The sequence below is a fragment of the Hyperolius riggenbachi genome, chromosome 11 (assembly GCF_040937935.1).
Source record: "Hyperolius riggenbachi isolate aHypRig1 chromosome 11, aHypRig1.pri, whole genome shotgun sequence".
In the NCBI taxonomy this organism is placed as follows: domain Eukaryota; kingdom Metazoa; phylum Chordata; class Amphibia; order Anura; family Hyperoliidae; genus Hyperolius; species Hyperolius riggenbachi.
The window spans coordinates 201,512,939-201,537,096 of record NC_090656.1 but is presented as its reverse complement, the minus strand read 5'-3'; the positions used below and the strand labels follow the sequence as shown (position 1 = coordinate 201,537,096).

The 24,158-nt window shown below is 44.6% G+C and overlaps 1 long non-coding RNA gene across 8 annotated transcripts in view; it reads left to right on the top strand.

Moving 5' to 3' along the window:
- LOC137538533 (uncharacterized) overlaps nt 1–24,158 on the top strand; it is an 834,068-nt gene that overhangs the window by 311,305 nt on the left and 498,605 nt on the right. For 5 of the 8 annotated variants that reach the window (XR_011024822.1, XR_011024819.1, XR_011024820.1 and 2 more), the window contains exon 4: nt 11,417–11,555. This is a non-coding gene — a long non-coding RNA (uncharacterized lncRNA). Of the gene's footprint in view, nt 1–11,416; nt 11,556–20,954; nt 21,333–23,116; nt 23,344–24,158 lie in introns of those variants that run through there. The other 3 variants (XR_011024824.1, XR_011024823.1, XR_011024826.1) reach the window with 3 other exon arrangements.

Below are 24,158 nucleotides of genomic sequence, written 5' to 3'. Positions count from 1 at the left end.
CACAACTGTACACCTACCAAGACAAGGCCATCCACCTAAACTCACAGGCCGAACAAGGAGAGCGCTGATCAGAAATGCAGTCAAGAGGCCCATGGTGACTCTGGACGAGCTGCAGAGATCTACAGCTCAGGTGTAGTGTTGGGCGAACATCTAGATGTTCGGGTTCGGGCCGAACAGGCCGAACATGGCCGCGATGTTCGGGTGTTCGACCCGAACTCCGAACATAATGGAAGTCAATGGGGACCCGAACTTTTGTGCTTTGTAAAGCCTCCTTACATGCTACATACCCTAAATTTACAGGGTATGTGCACCTTGGGAGTGGGTACAAGAGGAAAAAAAATTTTAGCAAAAAGAGCTTATAGTTTTTGAGAAAATCGATTTTAAAGTTTCAAAGGGAAAACTGTCTTTTAAATGCGGGAAATGTCTGTTTTCTTTGCACAGGTAACATGCTTTTTGTCGGCATGCAGTCATAAATGTAATACATATAAGAGGTTCCAGGAAAAGGGACCGGTAACGCTAACCCAGCAGCAGCACACGTGATGGAACAGGAGGAGGGTGGCGCAGGAGGAGAAGGCCACGCTTTGAGACACAACAACCCAGGCCTTGCATGAGGACAAGAAGCGTGCGGATAGCAATTTGCATTTTGTCGCCATGCAGTCATAAATGTAATACAGATGAGAGGTTCAATAAACAGGGACCGGAAACGCTAACCCATCACAGATGTTCATTGTTCATGTTACTTGGTTGGGGTCCGGGAGTGTTGCGTAGTCGTTTCCAATCCAGGATTGATTCATTTTAATTTGAGTCAGACGGTCTGCATTTTCTGTGGAGAGGCGGATACGCCGCCGATCTGTGACGATGCCTCCGGCAGCACTGAAACAGCGTTCCGACATAACGCTGGCTGCCGGGCAAGCCAGCACCTCTATTGCGTACATTGCCAGTTTGTGCCAGGTATCTAGCTTCGATACCCAATAGTTGAAGGGTGCAGATGGATTGTTCAACACAGCTACGCCATCTGACATGTAGTCCTTGACCATCTTCTCCAGGCGATCGGTGTTGGAGGTGGATCTGCACGCTTGCTGTTCTGTGTGCTGCTGCATGGGTGTCAGAAAATTTTCCCACTCCAAGGACACTGCCGATACCATTCCCTTTTGGGCACTAGCTGCGGCTTGTGTTGTTTGCTGCCCTCCTGGTCGTCCTGGGTTTGCGGAAGTCAGTCTGTCGGCGTACAACTGGCTAGAGGAGGGGGAGGATGTCAATCTCCTCTCTAAAGTCTCCACAAGGGCCTGCTGGTATTCTTCCATTTTGACCTGTCTGGCTCTTTCTTCAAGCAGTTTTGGAACATTGTGTCTGTACCGTGGATCCAGAAGGGTATAAACCCAGTAATTGGTGTTGTCCAGAATGCGCACAATGCGTGGGTCGCGTTCAATGCAGTCCTAGGCCGAAGAGGTCATAGCCTAGGGTCACAAAACCTGTTTATTAGGCAATTTCAATGGTGGCGAGTCTGACGTACATAAATCGCAGCAATGGCCGTTAGCAACGTCTGAATCTCACGAAATGTCTCATGCAGGTAGAAGACATATTGTTAGACTTGGGCTCCAAAGATGGGTTCCCTACATCTCTGCAAACCAGAGTTACAGGGCTCCAAATTTGGTAAAATCCCCCATAGGCTTTCATTGGGCCTCCTATTTACAGTTCCAAAATCTCACATCTTTTCAAAGGGCAATTACTCAGCAGTGGCAAATTTTCTAGCATTGTAGGGACCCTTAGGGGGAACATGACTGGTGAGTTTCGGGCCCCTAGGCCAAAGAGGTCATAGCCTAGGGTCACAAAAACCTGTTTATTTGGGCTATTTCAATGGTAGTGATGGTGACGTACATAAATCGCAGCAATGGCCGTTAGCAAAGTCTGAATCTCACGAAATGTCTCATGCAGGTAGAAGACATATTGTTAGACTTGGATTCCAAAGATGGGGTCCCTACATCTCTGCAAACCAGAGTTACAGGGGTCCAAAATTGGTAAAATCCCCCATAGGATTTCATTGCCTCCCTATTTCACTTTCCAAAATCTCACATCTTTTCAAAGGACAATGGCTCAGCAGTACCAAATTTTTTAGCATTGTAGGGACCCTTAGGGGGAACATGACTGGTGAGTTTCGGGCCCCTAGGCCGAAGAGGTCATAGCCTAGGGTCACAAAAACCTGTTTATTTGGGCTATTTCAATGGTAGTGATGGTGGCGTACATAAATCGCAGCAATGGCCGTTAGCAAAGTCTGAATCTCACGAAATGTCTCATCTCTGCAAACCAGTTGTACGCCGACAGACTGACTTCCGCAAACCCAGGACGACCAGGAGGGCAGCAAACAACACAAGCCGCAGCTAGTGCCCAAAAGGGAATGGTATCGGCAGTGTCCTTGGAGTGGGAAAATTTTCTGACACCCATGCAGCAGCACACAGAACAGCAAGCGTGCAGATCCACCTCCAACACCGATCGCCTGGAGAAGATGGTCAAGGACTACATGTCAGATGGCGTAGCTGTGTTGAACAATCCATCTGCACCCTTCAACTATTGGGTATCGAAGCTAGACACCTGGCACAAACTGGCAATGTAAAATAGAGGTGCTGGCTTGCCCGGCAGCCAGCGTTATGTCGGAACGCTGTTTCAGTGCTGCCGGAGGCATCGTCACAGATCGGCGGCGTATCCGCCTCTCCACAGAAAATGCAGACCGTCTGACTCAAATTAAAATGAATCAATCCTGGATTGGAAACGACTACGCAACACTCCCGAACCCCAACCAAGTAACATGAACAATGAACATCTGTGATGGGTTAGCGTTTCCGGTCCCTGTTTATTGAACCTCTCATCTGTATTACATTTATGACTGCATGGCGACAAAATGCAAATTGCTATCCGCACGCTTCTTGTCCTCATGCAAGGCCTGGGTTGTTGTGTCTCAAAGCGTGGCCTTCTCCTCCTGCGCCACCCTCCTCCTGTTCCATCACGTGTGCTGCTGCTGGGTTAGCGTTACCGGTCCCTTTTCCTGGAACCTCTTATATGTATTACATTTATGACTGCATGCCGACAAAAAGCATGTTACCTGTGCAAAGAAAACAGACATTTCCCGCATTTAAAAGACAGTTTTCCCTTTGAAACTTTAAAATCGATTTTCTCAAAAACTATAAGCTCTTTTTGCTAAATTTTTTTTTTCCTCTTGTACCCACTCCCAAGGTGCACATACCCTGTAAATTTGGGGTATGTAGCATGTAAGGAGGCTTTACAAAGCACGAAAGTTCGGGTCCCCATTGACTTCCATTATGTTCGGAGTTCGGCCATGTTCGGCCCGAACCCGAACATCTAGATGTTCGCCCAACACTACACGTGACCCGTTCGGCCAATCACAGCGCTAGCCGAACGTTCGGGTAACGTTCGGCCATGCGCTCTTAGTTCGGCCATATGGCCGAACAGTTTGGCCGAACACCATCAGGTGTTCGCCGAACCCGAACATCACCCGAACAGGGTGATGTTCTGCAGAACCCGAACAGTGGCGAACACTGTTCGCCCAACACTACTCAGGTGGGAGACTCTGTCCATAGGACAACTATTAGTCGTGCACTGTACAAAGTTGACCTTTATGGAAGAGTGGCAAGAAGAAAGGCATTGTTAACAGAAAGCATAAGAAGTCCCGTTTGCAGTTTGCCACAAGCCATGTGGGGGACACAGCAACCATGTGGAAGAAGGTGCTCTGGTCAGATGAGACCAAAATGGAACTTTTTGGTCAAAATGCTATGTGTGGCAGAAAACTAACACTGCACATCACTCTGAACACACCATCCCCACTGTCAAATATGGTGGTGGCAGCATCATGCTCGGGGGGTGCATCCCTTCAGCAGGGTCAGGGAAGCTGGTCAGAGTTGATGGGAAGATGGATGGAGCCAAATACAGGGCAAACTTGGAAGAAAACCTCTTGGAGACTGCAAAAGACTTGAGACTGGGGCGGAGGTTCACCTTCCAGCAGGACAATGACCCTAAACATAAAGCCAGGGCAACAATGGAATGGTTTAAAACAAAACATATCTATGTGTTAGAATGGCCCAGTCATAGTCCAGATCTAAATCCAATCGAGAATCTGTGGCAAAATCTGAAAACTGCTGTTCACAAATGCTGTCCATCTAATCTGATTGAGCTGGAGCGGTTTTGCAAAGAAGAATGGGCAAGGATTTCAGTCTCTAGATGTGCAAAGCTGGTAGAGACATACCCTAAAAGACTGGCAGCTGTAATTGCAGCAAAAGGTGGTTCTACAAAGTATTGACTCAGGGGGCTGAATAATTACGCACACACCACTTTGCAGTTATTTATTTGTAAAAAATTGTTGGAATGATGTATGATTTTCGTTCCACTTTCACGTGTACACCACTTTGTATTGGTCTTTCATGTGGAATTCCAATAAAATTGATTCATGTTTGTGGCAGTAATGTGACAAAATGTGGAAAACTTCAAGTTGGCCGAATACTTTTGCAACCCACTGTATATATAATTTTTAATGCTACAGTTTTAATTCTGTAGGTGAAGACTCTTACTATAGGAAGAGATACTTTGAAGGAGATATAACTGCAGCTCAGAAATCTGCACCATTCTATAGAAGATGTAACTGCTGATTAGGACTCTGCAGTCTACTTACATCTCAAGGAGAAGAAACACACTTGCAAATGGGAAGGTTCACATTTTGGACAGATTAGACAGAAAAAAAAATGGTACACAAAAAAAAGCATACAAGAGGCCATCTATGTTGAGATTGAAACAACAATCTCCAACAAAAAGGCAAGTGGATCTTTTGGCAGCATTGATCCTCAACATATAATGTTGCTTGAACATCTTTACCTAAGCATTTTAAAGTGGGCCCATTCTCTTGCTCAACACGCAATGAAAAGTCTTTATTCCACATATAGTTGCTAAAGAAACTCACTTCTATATGTTCTATGATTGTTTAGGCCATACATGCCAAACACCGGCCCTCGGAGCCATCAGATTTGGCCCTCAGGTGGTTTCCCCACATTGCTTTATGTTTGGCCCACTTAGGACCACCAGAGAAGCTATGTTGGAGGGTAAGCCCTAGATCCCCAGGGAAGCCAAATAGGGAGGGGGAACGCACAAGATACCATGGAACTGTATAGAAGCGGGAGGAGGCCACCAGACACCAGGGGACAGTATAGTGGAAGGAGGGGGCCACTAGACACCAGGAAACTCTATGGGGAGGGAGAACCACTAAACATCAGGCAAATGTATAGGGGAGGGAGAACCACTAAACACCAAGAAACTGTATAGCTGAAGGAGGTGGGCTACTAGACACCAGGGAACTTTATAAGGGAGGGAGGTGGCCACTAGACATTGAGGTTGGCCTGCGACTTGGTCCCAGAACTCAATTTCGGCCCACTTCGGATTTGAGTGTGACATCCCTGGTTTAGGCAGATCAAAGTGTCCTAATTAGTTGTTATCAGCAGCTGTGAATAGACTGTAGGAGAATTCTGCCAAGGCAGCTCTCCATACAGTAAACACTGAGGCTTAACCCTTTCATTTTTTCCCATAAAGGTTATCATGCTGTGGCTAATATTTTAGAGCCAAGAGAAAGTTCTGAACTTATTTCCACTTTCAAGACAAAACACATCTTCAGCCAGGCAACGTAAAGGAGTCGGCCTGTACTGCGCCTGCGTGAGTGGCGCTGTCAACCACCGCCACGTGGAGCGGACTGCGCAGACACAGTAGATCTGCACCTGCGCAGTCCGCTCTGGTCCACGTGGCGGTGATTGACAGCGCTGCTTGCGCAGGTGCAGTACATTCCGACCTGGAGGTCGGCCTGACGTCATCGCCGGGGACCGGGACAGAGCTGCGGCGAACGGCTGCGTGCAGAGCTGCGGCTAGGGACATGCTGGGAGCTTGGGACTGGAGGAAACCCTGGGTAAGTAGCGCTTGTTTTATTAACATTTGCCTGATAACTCCTTTAAGCAATTATAATCAGCATAATGAGCATCAGTAAGGGTCCTTTCAGAGTGCATCACTTGTGCTGCAGAATAATTCTGCATGTCAACTCACTGCCTATACAATTCTATGGGCCTGTTCGCATCTCTGCATTGTAACTGATCACCTTCTAACTCGCTGCATGCAGGCTTTGAATTAAAGAGTACTTGAGGTGAAAATTACATGTTAATATGGACAGTTGGGGAGGGGGTTGTGGGCCTAAAAACATACCTACCTGACGTCTTCAGGGCACTGGTGATGCTCCGCCCCACTCCTCAGCAGTACCGCAGTCATGTTTCCGAAGACTGCTAAAGCTCTTAGGAAACCTCCGCCTGCGTGACCTTAGCCCAGGTGGGCATGGCCATAGCCTTGGCGACCAGTTTAAAAACAAAATCACCAGGGTCCAATTCGGAAGGAAGACGGAGCTATCACCTGCTTTGAGGGATGATGCCAGGATAGTTAAGTATTTAACCCTGCAGCCTCCTCTCCCATCCTCCATCATTTAGACAGAGCCTGTCATGACTCTTTAAAGGGAACTAAGCACCCTTTTGTCTCTGGAACTTCTCCTGGTTTATAATAGCTATAGGAGCTGCCATGTCGCCCCCTCCCCTTCTAGCTGCATTTATTTACAGAAGTCACAGGTGCTATCTTCACACCTTTTCTCTGTATGAACCTCTGCTAAACTTTTTTTTATAATGAGAAACATTATTGGCATGCATTGTAATGTGCTATTGAGATGCCCTGGGTGCTAAAATAGTGCTTGGTTCACTTTAATGTCTGTCTAGTCTCCATTACAGTTAGCAGACATTCTAACATTTGCCTTATGCTATACCCTCAGTGTGAATCCAGCTTTAGGCTTGACACTCTGTTGCCTGAAATAACTGAATTTTATATACTTATAATTGTCTGGGTATCCTAACACCCTGTTTGAACTGAGACAGTTGCTTGCACTAGTTATGAAAAATCCTGTAGAACACAAAATCCGTTCAGCTGAACCTGCCTTCTGTTCCTCTGACTATAGAAGACAATTCAGCTGTTTCCTTTAAAAGGGAATCCAAGGCCCCTATGTAAGCCTATAATATGGTTATTCACCATCCGTGGCTCCCGATAAGTTATTACACAGCAGATACGCATTATCGCCGCTCCGCTCCTCCACTCAGCAATATTCCGGATCTTTGTTCCGCTAATTGGAATGTTCTGAGGAGACCCAACCATGTCAGATTGTCGCTATCCCGCTATCAGCGCTCCCCGTGCGACCCGCGGAATTATTAAGATGACACCGAAGTATAATGTATTCAATCAGGGCAGTTTCTTGGGAGAAAAAGGAGAGGAAAAAAAAATAGAAAATGAAGCCACTTTCAATAAACTTGTTACAAGGTCTCTGGCGTTCGCCACGGCGTGCGTTTAATGATTGCTTTCACTTCATCTTCAACTCTGCTCCGTTACAGCCGCGTAACTTCCTGCAAAATTGAAGGACATTCTCTCTAACACATTTTTTAATAACTCGCCGTGATTTAAGCGTTCTATCTGCATCGCAATTTTATTTTTTTTTTTTAATAATTGAAAGAAATGTATTAGCGGGCGGCGAGGAAGGCGTAAAAAAAAATCTCACTTTTGCTTCATAAAGCTCTCCCTTCTCTTCAGTGCTTTGAATTCTCATTTCTTTCCAATATGTAAGTTTAATGGCGTGACCCTTCTGCGGAGCTGCCGATGAATGGAACGCGGGGCCGCGTAACTCTGCGCGGTTACAAGTGTCAGCGCTGTCCCGGCTGCCATTAATTTTATTGTAACTCATTTCTGCAGGTTGAACAAGGCGCGATTCAGCTATGGTTTCCCCCTCTTCTTCCGCCCCCCCCCCCCCTATTTCTTCTCTGCATGACAAATTGTTTTAATAAACATAAACTCGGTAATAATACAGTCATAATAAGCCTTCCAGTCACCTTATATCACTGCCGCTAAATTCTCTCCCCATAAGCATCGAATGGTTACATTGACAATTACGCGGCAGCCAATCGCTGCTCGCCGCGTGCCGCGGACAGATTTAATATACTTTGTAAACATGATTAGTGGCCTGTCGCGTTATTGCACAGCGCTATTTGCATTTCTCTTTGGGGGTATTGGCTCCTCCAGTCCGCATTAAACCATCGCTCCGTCTATCCCTGTCAAATCAAATCATTCTTTCTCAGCTGCCTGTTCCTGGGACAAGAGTGGCATTGATTTTTAATATTCGCAGTATCAATCACGGGCTTAACACTTATTTCACTGTCTGTAGCGCGCCCGCGCCGCTCTCAGGAAGACAGCGGCGACCAATGCCCCCCCCCCCTCCCTTCAACCGCCATCGTCACCTCTCATCCGTTCTCCTCTTATGAAAAATGTTTCAATAATGAATGGTTCTTGTTTACAGAAGTAATTTCATGCTACATTTCCATTATTGCCTGGATTTGTTTAGGGAGACGGCCGTGTTTGCTGCAATGAACTTTTAAGAATATATAACCAGCTGCTGTGGCGGCGGTAATGAAAGCGGCGCTTATTGGTGACATATTTCAGTGCGGCGCAGTCCGCTTGGCAAATAAGCAATCTTATGCTGGTTAGGGGTAATTAATCACCGCGCACATGCGTTCTCCGACTCGCGCATGCACGTGCGCTCACTTGTATATTGAGAAAACCCACGCCAGGAAGCTTTATAGGTGGCACATTTGTAGCATTTACAGTGGACCTGAACTCTGACCTGAAATGCACATTGTATGTATTTAGTGACAAGAGCCTGTCTAATTCCCCTTCATCTATAACTGATCACAAGTGTAATTTGATCTCAGCTGTGTCAGCACAGAAATTCTTCAGTCTTGGTAGACCCAGCTAATATGCAAACACAGCATGTTAACCCTTTGTCTTTTTCTAAAAGAGATGTTAAAACCTTTAGAGCAGAGAGGAAGTTCTGAGTTCAGGTCCGATGTAAAGGTCCAGTTACAATGAACATTTTGTGGGTGGATATTTCAGCATGTTAGGGTAAGCAGTCAGTGGTTACTACCAAGGTTCAGGGCTTTGTGCCCCTCACTGACCCTAGATAGCAAGATGCGCAAATTCACCCTTTGTTTACTGTGTGTGAAAGATTTGCAACAGGAAAAGAGCGTTCTCAAAAATAAATCTGATTTAAATGCTGCACAGATACATTCAGCAGAATTTCTGCCTGTCTTTTAAAGTGTAGCTCCACTTTGAGCAAAGTCGGTTAACGCTTTGCACACTCGCCGACAAATACTCATTCAAGCATAGTGATAAGGAACCACTATCCCTACAGCTGATTCAAAAGCAGAGATTTTAGCTTTCAAAACGATGCATTACTTTTCATAGTCACATGATGCATTGTTTGCAAACTAAAACTCTGTTTTTAATTAGCTGTGGGGATAGTGGTTCCTTATCACTATGCTTGAATGAGTATTTGTGTGAGAGTGTGCAAAGGGTTAACTAACTGACTACTGTTTGATTGGCCACACCCCCATCTTACTTGAAGAGAAACCGAACTGATACATTTTGGTAAAAAAACCACACATACCTGGTCTGGTTGGGTAGCTAGCCGGGTCAGGTAGCGGCACTTATACTGCTGCTCTCCACTGGTCCTGAGTCCAGAAATTCTTCAGTTTCGTTTCAGCGAAAAAATAAAAAATGATAGTGACATCGGGGTCTCAACGCTACAGCTCTAGCTCTGTGCTTCTCATCATAGAGCACAGAGGAGTGGGGCGTTCTTGATGCCATAGGGGACATTTTGCAGGAGTGCCTCTCCTGAAAGAGATGCCCCTTCCCCTGCTAATTTACCTGTAAGAATCTATACGTTGGTTGCTATTGGCAACAACACTACACCTTTGTTCGGCACCATATCACAAGAAGTGTGATAACTTAATTTCATCACAGCATACAGCATAGGAGATTGGCCTTATTAGACGTCGTCAACGTTCAAGAGTTTATTTGTAAAACAAATATACAGATATGTTCAGTAGCAATATCTAACCTCTGCAAAGCAAACCGTCTGTAGAATCTTATGCGTTCCTTGCATACTTGATCTATCTCTAATAGCTAGTTCAGGCCTCTCTTAGTTACATCTATGCATCTATGCTAGGCATATATACAGCATACAGATCATGTAGAATGAAAGTAGGAAAAGGAGTGAATAAAGTCCTCAGTCAGAAGTAGCCCCCTCGGGAGCCCACGTTGGCTCTTATCCTGAGTTCTAAAGAATTAAATGTGACATCATCTGAGCAGGGACGGATCAATAACTCATCGCCTGCTATTGGCTGATAAGAACCCGTGATATCATGACAAGCACAGTCTTTACTGCGCATGCCCTGGAAAATTCCATGTTCCCGTGACCTGTCCCGTAATCTGAGAAAAACAGTTGTTTACCTTTAGGAAATATGAAAACACCCGATGTTTACCGAAAAGACTGTCTCTATGTCTGCACACCAGAGGACAGATAAAACCTCTGGCCTTGTATAAGCAGAAACACACTGTCCTGCAGTGATTCTAGAAATCCTCCTTAAAGGGAGATTCTGCACATCAAGTCTTTTAACTAAACTCAGTTAAAGTAACTGAGGCCTACAAATTCATTTTTTTGAGTTTTTGAGAGTGGTGGGGAGGGTAAGGGACGCAGAGGCATGACAGAGAGCAGGGCACATGGCCCTGTGTCCTATCTGCCCCGTGCCACCCCAGTACACATGTGCTCATTAGGGAGATGAGACTGGATTCTGTGTCTTTTGTAACTTCTTTTTCAGGAGAAAAATAAAATCAGTTCCAACTATAAACCTTGTAAATGGAAATCTCGCTTACAAAAGTACCTCCTTAATGCTGCCATGATATTATAAACCTGTCCACTACTCTTGTCAAACTTCAGTGCCAGGCATAGCAAAAGGCTGGGTACCAGTTTATCAGTGTCTTTCATCTGGTTTTCGTTTCTAAATCTCACTGGGTCAATACTACCACTGATCTCTCCTTTCCCATGAGACATCTTTACCATTTGCCAAATAAATCATCAGGGTGGGTCTATGTGGCTGATATTGTGGTGAACCTGCCCACAGTATGATGTCATGACCTAGGTCCTGACAGTTTCCTGTCTGTGAGCCTTGTTGGATTGTGGGAACAGCTGTTTCCAACTGCCAAGCAACCGGTATCACCCTCTGTGCATATGTATATCAAAAAACAATCTTTTAGTCTATCACAATGTTAGGGGTTGTGGTTGGTGCTGTGTAATTTTTTTTAACATGTCTGCCAGTAGTAAAGATGATTATGTGCAGGCTGATTGTGGATCAAACAATATGAACAAATTACATGGTGAATATCAATTTCTTGATCTTCTATTTTGTATCTTCTTCTCACTTTGCATGTATTGATTTGCTTTTGCCCCTTTTTGGTAAAGTTTCTTTTCAAACATCACAAGGAGTGGACTGGGCAGAGGGTCTTTAGAAGGTCATTCACGGAAGGACTCTAATTCCAATGGACTTTACAACACCCCAGATCCACTGTAATCCAAGACTGAACAGACACAAGGAAACAAAGTAACTTTTTTCATTCTTATTCCCTTTTTATTTTACTGTGGGCTGTATGTAAATGGGGTACACGTACATATGTTTGTTATGGATGTCATTCTTTTGCAGGCTGTGTAATGTAATGAGGCATGCGCAGTAGCCTCCTTCCAGACATGTTGACCCGCTGTCTGAAGCTTTCCTGCCTGGGACTCATTCACAGCACTCCGAGCGGCGAATGTGATAATAAAATGGAATTAAGTGGGTTGCGGGTCGCGTTGGGGGTCTGGAGGCCTGCGGGTCGGGTGTGGGTACCAGATTCACAAGAAAGCGGGTTGCCGGTGGGGCTGTGTGTCTGCGGGTCTGAAAAATTACACCTCACAGGCCTCTAATTGGGACTTATAACGGAAGAAAGGAAGGGATGGGGTGAGACAGAGAACACAGCCTGCAAAAGATTCACGTTCATTTGTTCATTCAAAATCGTTTAAAGGGCACCTGAATTTTATTTGACTAATTGACCTGCAGAACACATCTCTGTTAGTTCGCTTTGCACACTTAAAGGGAACCTAAAGATAAGCTTCCATATGTATTTCCTTTTAAAGAGACACTGAAGCGAAAAAAAAAAATTATTATATAATGATTTGTATGTGTAGTACAGCTAAGAAAACAACACGTTAGCAGCAGAGACACAAGTCAAAAGGTCCGTACACACGCCGGACTTTAGGCAACGACGGGTCCGTCGTTGCCTCCCGCTGGGTGGGCGTGCCAGCGACAGTCCGGCGTGTGTACGCTCTGTCGTCAGACTGATACGGCTGTTTCTGAGCGATCCGCCGGGCGCTGTTTCCAGTAATAAAGGAAGAGCTAAGAAACTCCAGTTGTTATCTATGCAAATTAGCCATTGAGCTCCATGACTTTCAAAGTGGCAGAGAACTCTGCCAGACACTTGAGATAATAAGCTTTACAAGACATTGTATCTTTTTTTCCCTCTGCAGGCAAGATTTTACAGAGCAGGCTAGTGAACTTTTGAACCCATTTAGAATGTTGATTAGTGTCTAAACTGCAAATATTACAGAAGATGCGATGTTATAAAAAAAACTATATACTGTATATTCCTGCGTATAAGACTACTTTCTAACACTTGAAAATCTTCTGAAAAGTTGGGGGTCGTCTTATACGCCGGGTGTCATTGATGCCGGGTGATACGCCCTATCCTGTTACCGCCTCTCAGATCTCGCTGCTGAGGGAGCGCAATCTATTCTTCCATACCGCTCTGATAAACAGGTAGACAAGGAGAGCTGACCAGTCTACTTAAGGAGAGTTGACCAATGCAACAAGTCAATTGACTATATACTGTTATATACTGGGTAACACATACAGTACAGCACCAGTATCTTTTCATACACAGCAACAGTACATGATTTTTTAATTTTAATTTGGTGTGCGTTGGAAGAGGGGTAGTCTTATACGGCGAGTATATCCCAAACTCTATATTTTAACTGGAAAAGTTGGGGGGTCGTCTTATACACCCAATCGTCTTATACGCCGGAATATACGGTAACTGAAAATAAAAATATTAGAATATTTTCTTTGCTACTAAAATTCTAGTAATTATCCGTATTACACAACCAATTCATTATATCATAATTATTTTTTTGCTTCAGTGTCTCTTTAACCACTTCCGGATTCTCGGAGCGTATATACACGCCCCTGAATCCTGAAGTGTATACCATGGAAACGGCCGCTCGTATGAGCGGCCGTTCCATGTCAGTTCACGGAGGGTGTCTCCGTGAACACCCTGCGAGCCGATCGGCGGCTCGCAGGGTAAATGTAAACACACGGGGAAGACCTTCCCCAGTGTTTACATGTATACGGCGCTGCTGCGCAGCAGCGCCGTAGAGGAGATCGGTGATCCCCGGCCTCTGATTGGCCGGGGATCACCGGCATCTGATAGGCTAAAGCCTATCCCATCAGGCGCAGGACGGAAATCCGTCCTGCGCCGCTCACAGGGGGAGGGAGAGGGAGGGAAGGGGAAGGAGGCCAGGAAGCGCTCCGGAGGGGGGCTTTGAAGAGCCCCCCCCCCGCAAGCGCAAGCAGCCGGCGGCGATCAGACCCCCCCAGCAGGACATCCCCCTAGTGGGGAAAAAAGGGGGGAAGTCTGATCGGCCTGGCTGCAACCTGATCTGTGCTGTGGGCTGGAGAGCCCACGCAGCACAGATCAGCACAAAATAGCGTGGTAGGGAAGTAGTTAAACTATACCAGTGGCCTGGCTATCCTGCTGATCTATTTAACTGCAATAGTGTCTGAATTACAAACCTGAAACAAGCATGCAGCTAATCCAGTCAGACTTCAGTCAGAGCACCTGGTACACCCAAACGTAAGAAAGAGGTTGCACACCAGTGGCTGCAAAACATTGCTTATGTTGTGGAACAGTGACACTACATGTTACGGACACGTAGGTCCTTCATCAGGTGTATAACAGTAGTAACACACCTGATGAAGGACCTGCGTGTCCGTAACATGTAGTGTCACCTCTTTCTTACGTTTGGGTGTACCAGGACCATTTGAACAATCCGGTTGAGGCAAGGCACCAGCACAACCCCAGGAACTTGCTGTCCCCTTGGATTATCATTTGGTGTATTCAGTCAGAGCACCTGATCTGCATGCTTGTTAAGGGTCTATGGCTAAATTTATTAGAGGCAGAGGATCAGAAGGACAGCCAAGAAATATGCATTGTTTAAAAGGCTTCCTTTAAAAGACACCTGAAGTATTTATTTCCTTTTAAACAGTACCAGTTGCCTGGCAGTTCTGGCATCAGTAGTGTCTCCATCGCTCACCTGAAACAAGCATGCGGCAAATCCAGTCATACTTCAGTCAAAAACATTTGATCTACATACTTGCTTAAAGAGAACCTGAACTGAAAATAAAAAGTTAAAATAACCATACACAGGTCATACTTACCTCCTGTGTGGTCTACTCCTCAATCTCTTTCTCCTCTCCTGTGGCCCATTTGTCCACTGTGATCAATGGAATTCTCCATCCTCCATCTTAAAAATGGCTATTACCCCATAACAGCTCCCTGGTCAGCACACTGTTAAACTGTAATATAATCCACTTGAGCCATAGGGAAACATGGACATTACCTTGCACATTCAGTTGTAACTGACAGCTGCTGATATATAACTGACAGCAACTGGTATATTTCAGTTCTGACAAATTATTGTCAGAACTGGAAGGGATCCCTGTAAGAAGAAAATGGTGATCTTCTGAGAGGAACTGATGGCAAGGGAAGTATGTAATATTCATTTGCACCTACGTCATGTGTTTATTTAAAATAATTTTACCTCAGGTTCCCTTTAAGGTCTATGGCTAAAAGTATTAAAGTCAGAGAATCAGCAGGACAGAAAGGAAATGTCTAATGCTTAAAAGGAAATAAATATGGCAGCCTCCGTATCCCTCTCAGTTCAGGTGTCCTTTATGTTTTCTCCTAGGAGATCATTTTTCATCTTCTATTTAAAATAACTTTTCAGCGTTTTCTTGCTTGCTGGTGGCTTGAAGGGCAATTTATTGATTAGGTGTGGAAATATCACCTAGGAGAAAAGAATAAAAATGTGTTTTGCTACTTTTTATTACCCATCCAGTTATCATATTTGCTTTTGTGCACAAGTAATATTGTTTGTTTACAAATTATCAATTAAGTTCCCAAAGTACAGTTTATCTGCTCTGAAAGCTGCCATTGCATTGTATTGCATAGCTGCTGCAATTATATTTTAAAATGTATGTAGTGATCACTTCTCAGCTGCACACATACACATGGTACAGTCCTGTAATCTGATGCCGACTTGGAAAGCAGGGCTGTGACACATGATGCATTTTTTTAACACAGGCTGTGATTAAAGACACATGAAAAGCCTTGTGTTGTTACTGGTAGATATGGGGTTTAAAGAATTACAGTTTCTTTGATAGTTGTCTGTTAAAGTTTCAAAAGCTTGCAAACAATGAAAACAAGAAAACAACGTTGGTTAAGCTTAGTACACACGTGGATGATTCTCGTTCCAAGGCAGCCTTTCTGGACTGCCTCTGCTGAGAATCTAGAGTGTGCACAGCGATCCCTGACCCCTGTCAATGCATCAGTGCAGCCCCGTTTCCAGGGCCGGTTTAAGCAACAATGGGGCCCCAGGGCAAAATAAACCTGGGGGGCCCCCCCAACATATACCCCGGAACAAAAATCGGCATTAAGGGACCTTTTTTGCAGCTGGTATAGTCAGGGTGTGAAGTCCCAATCGGTCGGAGCTCCACATTCTGGCTATCTCAACCTGCATGGGGGACAATGGGTTAAAAAGTTTCAGGAGGGGGGACCCTACATAATTAAAAAAAAAAAAAATCCCACACTCTAAACATAAAAAAAATTTGGGAAAATAAGAAAAAATGCCAGGGATCTTCATACAGCCATATTGTGGCTGTATAGCGATCCCTGGCCAAAGCGCTGCGGCTGCGTATAGACCCCCTGGAAACCCCGTCAGGAAATTTATTGCGCTTTCGTTTGATGCATGTAAAATTACACTACCGTTAGGTTTGCTACTAAAAGTGACATTTACCGCATTTAAAACTATACTTTTTTCCTTCTAAACTTTAAAAACGATTTTCTCAAAAACTATAAGGTCTTTTTGAAAAATAGTTTTTTCCTCTTATTCCTAATGATCTCCTTAACATATCCTGCAAATTTAGGGTTTCTAGCATTTAAGGTGGATTTGCTATTAACCATTAAAGTTGGCTGGTTTTTAAATGTGTTTTTTTTTTCCTTTGAAACTTTAAAATCGATTTTCTCAAAAACTATAAGGCCGATTTGAAATTTTTTTTTCCTCTTGTAGCCACTGGGGGCCCCTACAAGCTCTGGGGCCCTGGGGCAGCTGCCTACTTTGCCTTAATGGTAGCGCCGGCCCTGCCCGTTTCTAGGAGTGGACCAGGTGGTGCTCCGCCCAAGGGCGATGTGAGGAGGGGGTGCAGTGATGGAGGAGGGAGCCGCGGGGAAGAGGACCCGACTTCTCCCTCCCTCTCCCCAGGGCCCCCCTCTATGCTCTCCCTCTTTGCAGAGTGAACGCAGCAGAAGACCGTTTGAGCAACTCACCTCCCTTCCCGCTTCAAGCGCCGATCACTTGCCGCTGGTCTTCTCTGTCTGCATAGCTGCTTATGCACTCTCTACTTCCTGACTAGCAAGAAGTAAAAAGTGTATAAGGGGCTATGAAGACAGAAGAGCCCAGTGTCAAGTGATCGGCGATTGGAGCGGAAAGGGAGGTGAGTTTCTCATACGAGTCTTCCGCTGTGCTTACTCTGCCAAGAGGGAGGAGCATGAAGGGGGGGCCCGGGGGGAGGGATGGATAAGTTGGGCCCCTTTCCCCGTGGCTGAGTACCAGTATGGCCACATCTCCCCCCCTCCATCACCTATATGAGGGGCACCTATACCTAGCTAACCTATACTGGCTGCACCTATACCTAGTTACCTATACTGAAGACACTTATACCTAGCTAATCTATACTGGCAGCACCTATGGGCACCTATGCCTAGCTAACTATACTGGTAGCACCTATACCTAGCTAACCTATACTGGCTGCACCTATACCTAGCTACCTATACTAAAGCCACCTATACCTAGCTACCTATGCTGAAGACAGCTATACCTAGCTACCTATACTGGAGGCACTTATAACTAGCTACCTACCTAGGTATAGGTATACCTAGCTACCTATACTAAAGGCGCCTATACCTAGCTAGCCTATACTGGGAGCACCTATACCTAGCTACCTATACTGAAGACACTTATACCTAGCTAATCTATACTGGCAGCACCTGTGGGCACCTATGCCTAGCTAACTATACTGGGAGCACCTATACCTAGCTAACCTATACTTGCAGCACCTATACCTAGCTAACTATACTAAAGACACCTATACCTAGCTACCTATACTGAAGGCACCTATACCTAGCTACCTATGCTGAAGACAGCTATACCTAACTACCTATACTGAAGGCACTTATAACTAGCTACCTACCTAGTTATAGGTATACCTAGCTACCTATACTATAGGCGCCTATACCTAGCTAGTCTATACTGGGAGCACCTATACCTAGCTACCTATACTGAAGGCACCTATACTTGTCTACCTATACTGTGATCACCTATACCTATTTAACTTATGCTGGCTGCACCTATACCTAGCTACCTATACTAAAGGCACCTGTATCTAGCTATCTATACTGAAGGCATCTATACCTAGCTAACCTATACTGGGGGCACCTATACCTAGCTAACCTATACTGGCTGCACCTATACCTAGCTAACCTATACCGGGAGCACCTATAGCTAGCTAGCTATACTGGGGGCACCTACAGCTGGCTACCTATACTTGGGACACCTATGTCTGGCGACCTATACTGGGGCCACCCATACCTGACTACCTATTCTGGTATGGGTTTGCGAGTCCCGGGAGGGGGGTATGCAATTTTTACATCCTCACCCTGGGTGCAATTTAGCCTAGAAATGCCCTGCATCAATGGATGTTCCACTTGGCGTATTGACTCAGTTGTTCTCGAGGGTCGTTAAGGATCCAAGATGTTGAATCCTTAAACGATAAAGGCCGCATGTTGTGCACACATTAGAAAGGCGAACTATCGTCGGCCAAAGCAGTTGTTGTCAGCTGTTTCAGACGAATTTTATCTAATGTGTGTACCTACCTTGATTCATAATATAAAATGTAGGCCAGACCTATTCCCAATGCTAATGGAACACATTAATGGTGCAATTTTTATTGGACGATTGTATTTTTGATCAAATTATTCAGATTGAGTTAATGAAAACAGAGCAACTGGTGAGCACAATCGATCCTGAATGATCGATCCTTTATTTGCTGTGAATGGAATAAATACGTTTTCATTTAATGTGAATGATCTATTTGAAAATGTGATTATTTCCTAAGGTTCGTGCTGTTAATGAGCGCCTTAAGACCCCCTCTGCTCCCCGTGACCCTTACTCCAGATTTTTCACCTTCCAGCTGTGAAAGGGTTATCAGCCAGAGCCATAAAACGCAGATATAGAGCAGCAGACTCTGAGGATCAGAAAATTCATTACTGTCCAGCATGTTATTGTCCCGCCTGACAGAGGCCAGGTTTGAGGCTGACACATTTCACCAGCACTATTTATGGACCCACTTTCCTGTATGATGTTTTCATCTGGGCCTCAGTCTACTGCAGGATTCACAGAGGCCCTAATCAATGAAATAGGTTCTGATGGGCCCCAGGCTCTGCTGCACTGTGGCCCCTGAACGGTCATAAAATAGCTCTATCGAATCCAAGGATTCTGCCCGTCAGCTGCGGAGTATTTCAAGTCTGGGCAGGACGGCCGCCAATGACTGAGGACCGAGCGCTCTCCACATCTGCACAGGAAGCTCTTCTCTGATCCACCTGTGACTGCACAGTAAGTGAGGTCACCTACTATAAGGGCTTTATAATGCAGTAGTATTATTATTATTTGGGATTTATATAGTGCAAACATCTTCCACAGCACTGTACAGAGTATATTGTCTTGTATAAGCCCTACTATAGTCATATGTCTATGTATGTATCCTGCTGTAGTCTAGGACCAATTTAGGGGGAAGCCAATTCACTCATCTTTAGGACGTAGGAGGAAACCGGAGTGCCCAGAGAAAACCAACTCATGACACGGGGAGAACATACAATCTCTGTGCAGATAGTGCCATGGGTGGGATTCGAACCAGGAATCCAGCACTGCAAGACAAGAGTGCTATCTACTACACCACCGTGTTGTCCAGTATATTAGTTCTGCCCATGCTATATTTGGGCCTGACCTACAAAGGTTCTCCTGGGCTGGTGAACGATGGAAAAAATCCAAATTAACCCGCAACCCTAACTTGGGTTTAATTATTTGTATTCATTTAAAAAGTGTCAACATGTTCCGTGGCGCTGTACAGAGTAAGAAACAAACACGGGGTATATAATAATACAGTTTATGTCCCAGAAAAGTTTTGTCTATAGCCTCTTAATTTTACAGGGCTGTTTCTGTCTAAACTGGAAATCATCAGTGCAAGGCAAGGATCAATATGGCTGTATAATAGGAAATAAAAGTTATAAAAGGTAACTAGTGAAGTCATGGCTTGCTTAATGTCAAATGCCTAGTAGGTTAACAGTAGTTGTGTGTGGACTTACTTATTTATAACAGAAATGAGCCATTCCAAGTATTTCTGTGTGGAGCATCACCAGACGTTCGGGGGCCGTTTTATTTTTTAAATTACTTATCATACATATATTAACTTATTATAAAATCTTCATTCATCTTGTTAAGACAAGAATTACAGATACAGTAAGAGTGCTAGAGAGCATTATGTCCTCAGAAACTCTGACAAGCTGATACAGGGATTTTTATCAATACGTCACGCAGTCTTGGGGAAGCTAAGAGGAGGTGGGGGTGATGCACTTGTATGGCAAAGCCCATAAGGTCACTGGGTGCTCAAACCGTGGTCACTGGACAAACACGTAGTAGCAGGAAGTAAAGGTTGGCACTCCAGTTAATGCGTACAGTCAAGGCTGGATTTATACTTTTTGTGCCCCTGGGCCAAGTAAGTTGTGACTCCCCTTTCTTTTGCAGCAGCTCCCCTTTCATTCCATGTGCAGCCGCCTCTTCCACATGTATCATCCATGTACAGCAGCCCCTCTCTTCCATGAACAGCTCCCTTTAGCATCCTTGTGTTATTCACCATTTTCACCTCCCCTTTCATATGTAGCAGCCCCTCCCTCATCTTCAGGTGCATCTCTGGGCTGCAGTCGCTCAAGGCCTGGGCCTTTGTGGCCTGTCCAGAAATCAGGCCCTGCATACAGGGAGATTTATTGCTGCGATATTCCTAGGCAACAACGTGTCTCTTTATAAATGTAAACAAATGTGCACACGTGGGGAATCCTGCCGCATTGTGCACTGGTAGTCGCTGCTGCTGCCTACACATCACACCAGGATTCCCCTCGTGTGCACATTGCTCTGCATTTGTTTACTATGATAAAGAGACATGCTTTTGCTTTGAAACTTTGGATTTTTTAATATGCACTAATAAACCTCCTTATTTGTGCCAACCTTTACCTCCCGGAGTGCCAACCTTTACCTTCTATACAGTCTGTATGTGAATCAGAGGCACTTTACTATGGGCTTCAGCCTCCAGACAGCCCTCCAGACAACAGGAGCTGCTCATTGAAGGGCTTCCTGCTTGAAAAACACTAATATTAAGACACTTTTATTATTTGATCTGAGGAAGCGGACTGCGATCCGCGAAACGTGTTATCATTTCAAATCTATTTTCTATTAAAAATGTATTATTTTGGTCGGGCTATCCCCTTCTTATATGAGGTTAGAACATTTTTTATATTTTATCCAGTCGACATTTCCACTGCCACTCATTACATCTTGGGGCGCCTCCTCCCTCCCAGTAACTCCAGCATCCGCACATAATAATATCCCACATCCTCTGATCTATGTTGCATCCAATAAAGCACCCGGAGGGTTAATAAACAGAAGAAAGAATTAGGAGCATCGTGGAGAGATCAGAGGAAGAGAGGACCGCATCGAGGAAGACTACTCCGTCCTTCATTAACTGCCTGTATCAACAGCTCGGAGATTAGGGCTTAATACCGCAGCAGTGTCGCCATTGCACCCGGCCCGGAGGAAGCGCTGGCTATAATGAAATGGAATCACTGGCCATTCAAAGCTGAAGCATATATTGATTTTTCCGGGCCTGATCAGCCAGCAGGTTTTATCAAGTATGAATACGCTGGGACCATCTGGAAAGTCTGTAATAGCATTTTTTAGGATTTGCTGGTTCAACAACAACAACAACAAGAAGCTCCTGCATGAAATAAAAGCGCAGCGTGCCCCGGATAATCTCACCACCTCCATCGCCAGATCGATCCGGCAGAGCTCAAAGTGAGACCCAAATTGAGTGAATTTCATGAACACGCAGATGGTGGAAAATTACTGATATTCCGCAGAAAAAAGGAATTGATCCGCTTGGTCGTGGCTGGCGCGGTGGTGGTGCTTCCAAGATGGTGGAAATAGTGCTTCATTCTTACCATCGGGGAGAGTGTGGGGAGGCGATGGGAGAGATTCCATACTGAGGGTGTGCTGACCACTGCTAGAATTCCCAGGATCCTGTGAATGAGAAGGCTAAGCAGCACGCCATACATTGTAGTCTTTGTAGATCGATCAGTGCTTTCAATAAAGGAGTTCTTTACAACATTTATCTTCACTCCTGTCCGTTTTTCATCACATTGAGTGCTGCTCTGCACAGTGGTGCTTGAAAGTTTAGAATATTCCATAAAAATATGACTTAAAGGAAAGCTAAAGTGAACAAGATGTGCCCAGTTTAACTTAAGGAGAAACCGTAACCATGAATTGAACTTCATCCTAATCAGTAGCGGATACCCCCATTTCCTGCGAGAAATCTATTCCTTTTCACAAACGGATCATCAGGGGGCTCTGCATGGGTGATATTGTGGTGGAACCCCTCCCACAGTATGATATCATCGCCTCACAGCACTGAGGTTCTGACATCACACTGTGGGAGCTTTGTTGCATTGTAGGAATATAACAGCTGTTTTCAATTGCCAAAAAAAACCAAGCAGCATCTACTTCCACTGACATCACCTGCCAGCAGTAAATGTGTCACCATAGGATAAATGTAAGAATGTAAATCAGGGAGAGGAAAGATTTTGCATTGGGCAAACACTGACTAAATCATTGTACATAAATAAAATGTAAGCACTTCATTATGTTATTTTCACCTTTATACCAGTTCCTCTTTAACTAGGGCTTCTTCTAGCCCCCTGAAGTTCTTCCGGTTCCCTGCCGTCGTTCTGCTTTGATCCCTGCAGCAGCTGTGTACCTCCAAAAGCTGCATGCACGCCCCTGGCCGCGCACCTCCTCGATCGTGCTCTTGTGGCAGGGTGCTTTTTATGCTTGCGCAGTTCCTAAAGATTGCTACTAGCTACTGGAGTGTGATCTGGCTGGGGGTGCGCATGCACAAGAGACAGCAAATGGCTGATTCGGCCAGGTTTTGGAGGGGCACAGCTGCTGAACGGAGCAGCGCAGAGCAACAGAGAGGGACAAGAATGACGGGGCTAGAAGAAGCCCTAGGTATGTTTAACTGGGCACATTTTTTCACTTGGGAGTCCCTTAAAGACATAGGCCTCAATTCACTAAGCTTTATCAAACACTTTATCAAACGTTTGATAATTTACCTCATTGGTGAAATCTAATTTTTAATTCACTAAGGTGTTATAGGTTTATTAAATGTTGTATTGATAAAACATTCAATCAATCTACAACACCTTAGTGAATTCAAAATTAGATTTTACCCATGAGGTAAATTATTAAACGTTTGATCAATTGTTTGATAAAGCTTAGTGAATTGAGGCCATAATCTGTTTCCTAGTCCTAAAACTAGGTGAGGACTCAAGTAAATAAATAGAATAGTGCAAAGCATTACGCTCATACATTTTTGTTTATTGTATAGATTCCCATAATGTGAACCTTTACTTTCAGCAACTGGCGCTACCCCTCTTGGACCACAGTATCTACTGTATAACCGAGTGTTACTGGTGAGGTGACCGATGATTAAAGCTGCACATCAGCATGGTGGAATTTTAGTCCGTTCCTCGTTACAGAACAGCTGCTACTCAGAAATGTTCTTGGACTTTTTTCACATTAACTGCCATGTCAGGTTCTTCCACAACATTTCTATGGGATTAAGGTCAGAACTTTGATCCCATCATTCCAGGTGAATAAAGTTCTTCTGCGTTAATCGTTTGTTAGTTGCCTGACTAGTGTGTTTTGGGCTTCTAAGGTACATGGATAGCCTGAATCTTTCCTGCAGCATTTGCTTTAATAATCCAACATTCATAGTTCTGTTAATGATGGCGTGCCTTCCTGGTCCAGATGTGCCTCAGCAAACACAAACCTTTATTCTGTCACGTTTTACAGATGGGACAGGAATCTTTTTTTTTTCCTCCTTTTTCTTTTTTTTCACTTTTCTAGAAAAATGTGTGTTTCCCGTTTACCACACAGAACTCCAAAGCAAAGCTTCTCTTTTTTGTCTCGCCCATCCACAAGACTTTCTTCTAGTAGTTGCCTGGCCTATCCATGTGGTCTTAAAGTGAACCTCCGGACTAAAAATCTACTTGGCAGAACTAAAAAGGCTTGGTGTTTCTTTAACAGTTTCACAGCATCAGAACTTTGTTTTTCTTACCAAAGCATCTTTTTTAGCTGCATTTTTAGCTAAGCTCCACCCATTAAAGAAAACTGACCGGGCTTTTTTCCCTGATGCTGTGCAAAGAATGATGGGATTTCCTATGTTGTTATTCACGTTGCCTAGCAACTTGGAGGGGTGATCAGCACACAGGACAGTTGGAACTGTGTCTCTTGCTCCCTGTCACCTCCCTTCAACCAAAAAGATGGCTGCCCTCATGAAATCAAATATTTGCCTGTTGTTTTAAAACAGGGTGGGTAAGAGATTATATTACCCATCTATTTTAATTAACATAACTAATGTAACTTAATGACAGTATGTTTGTTTAGGCTGTAGTTC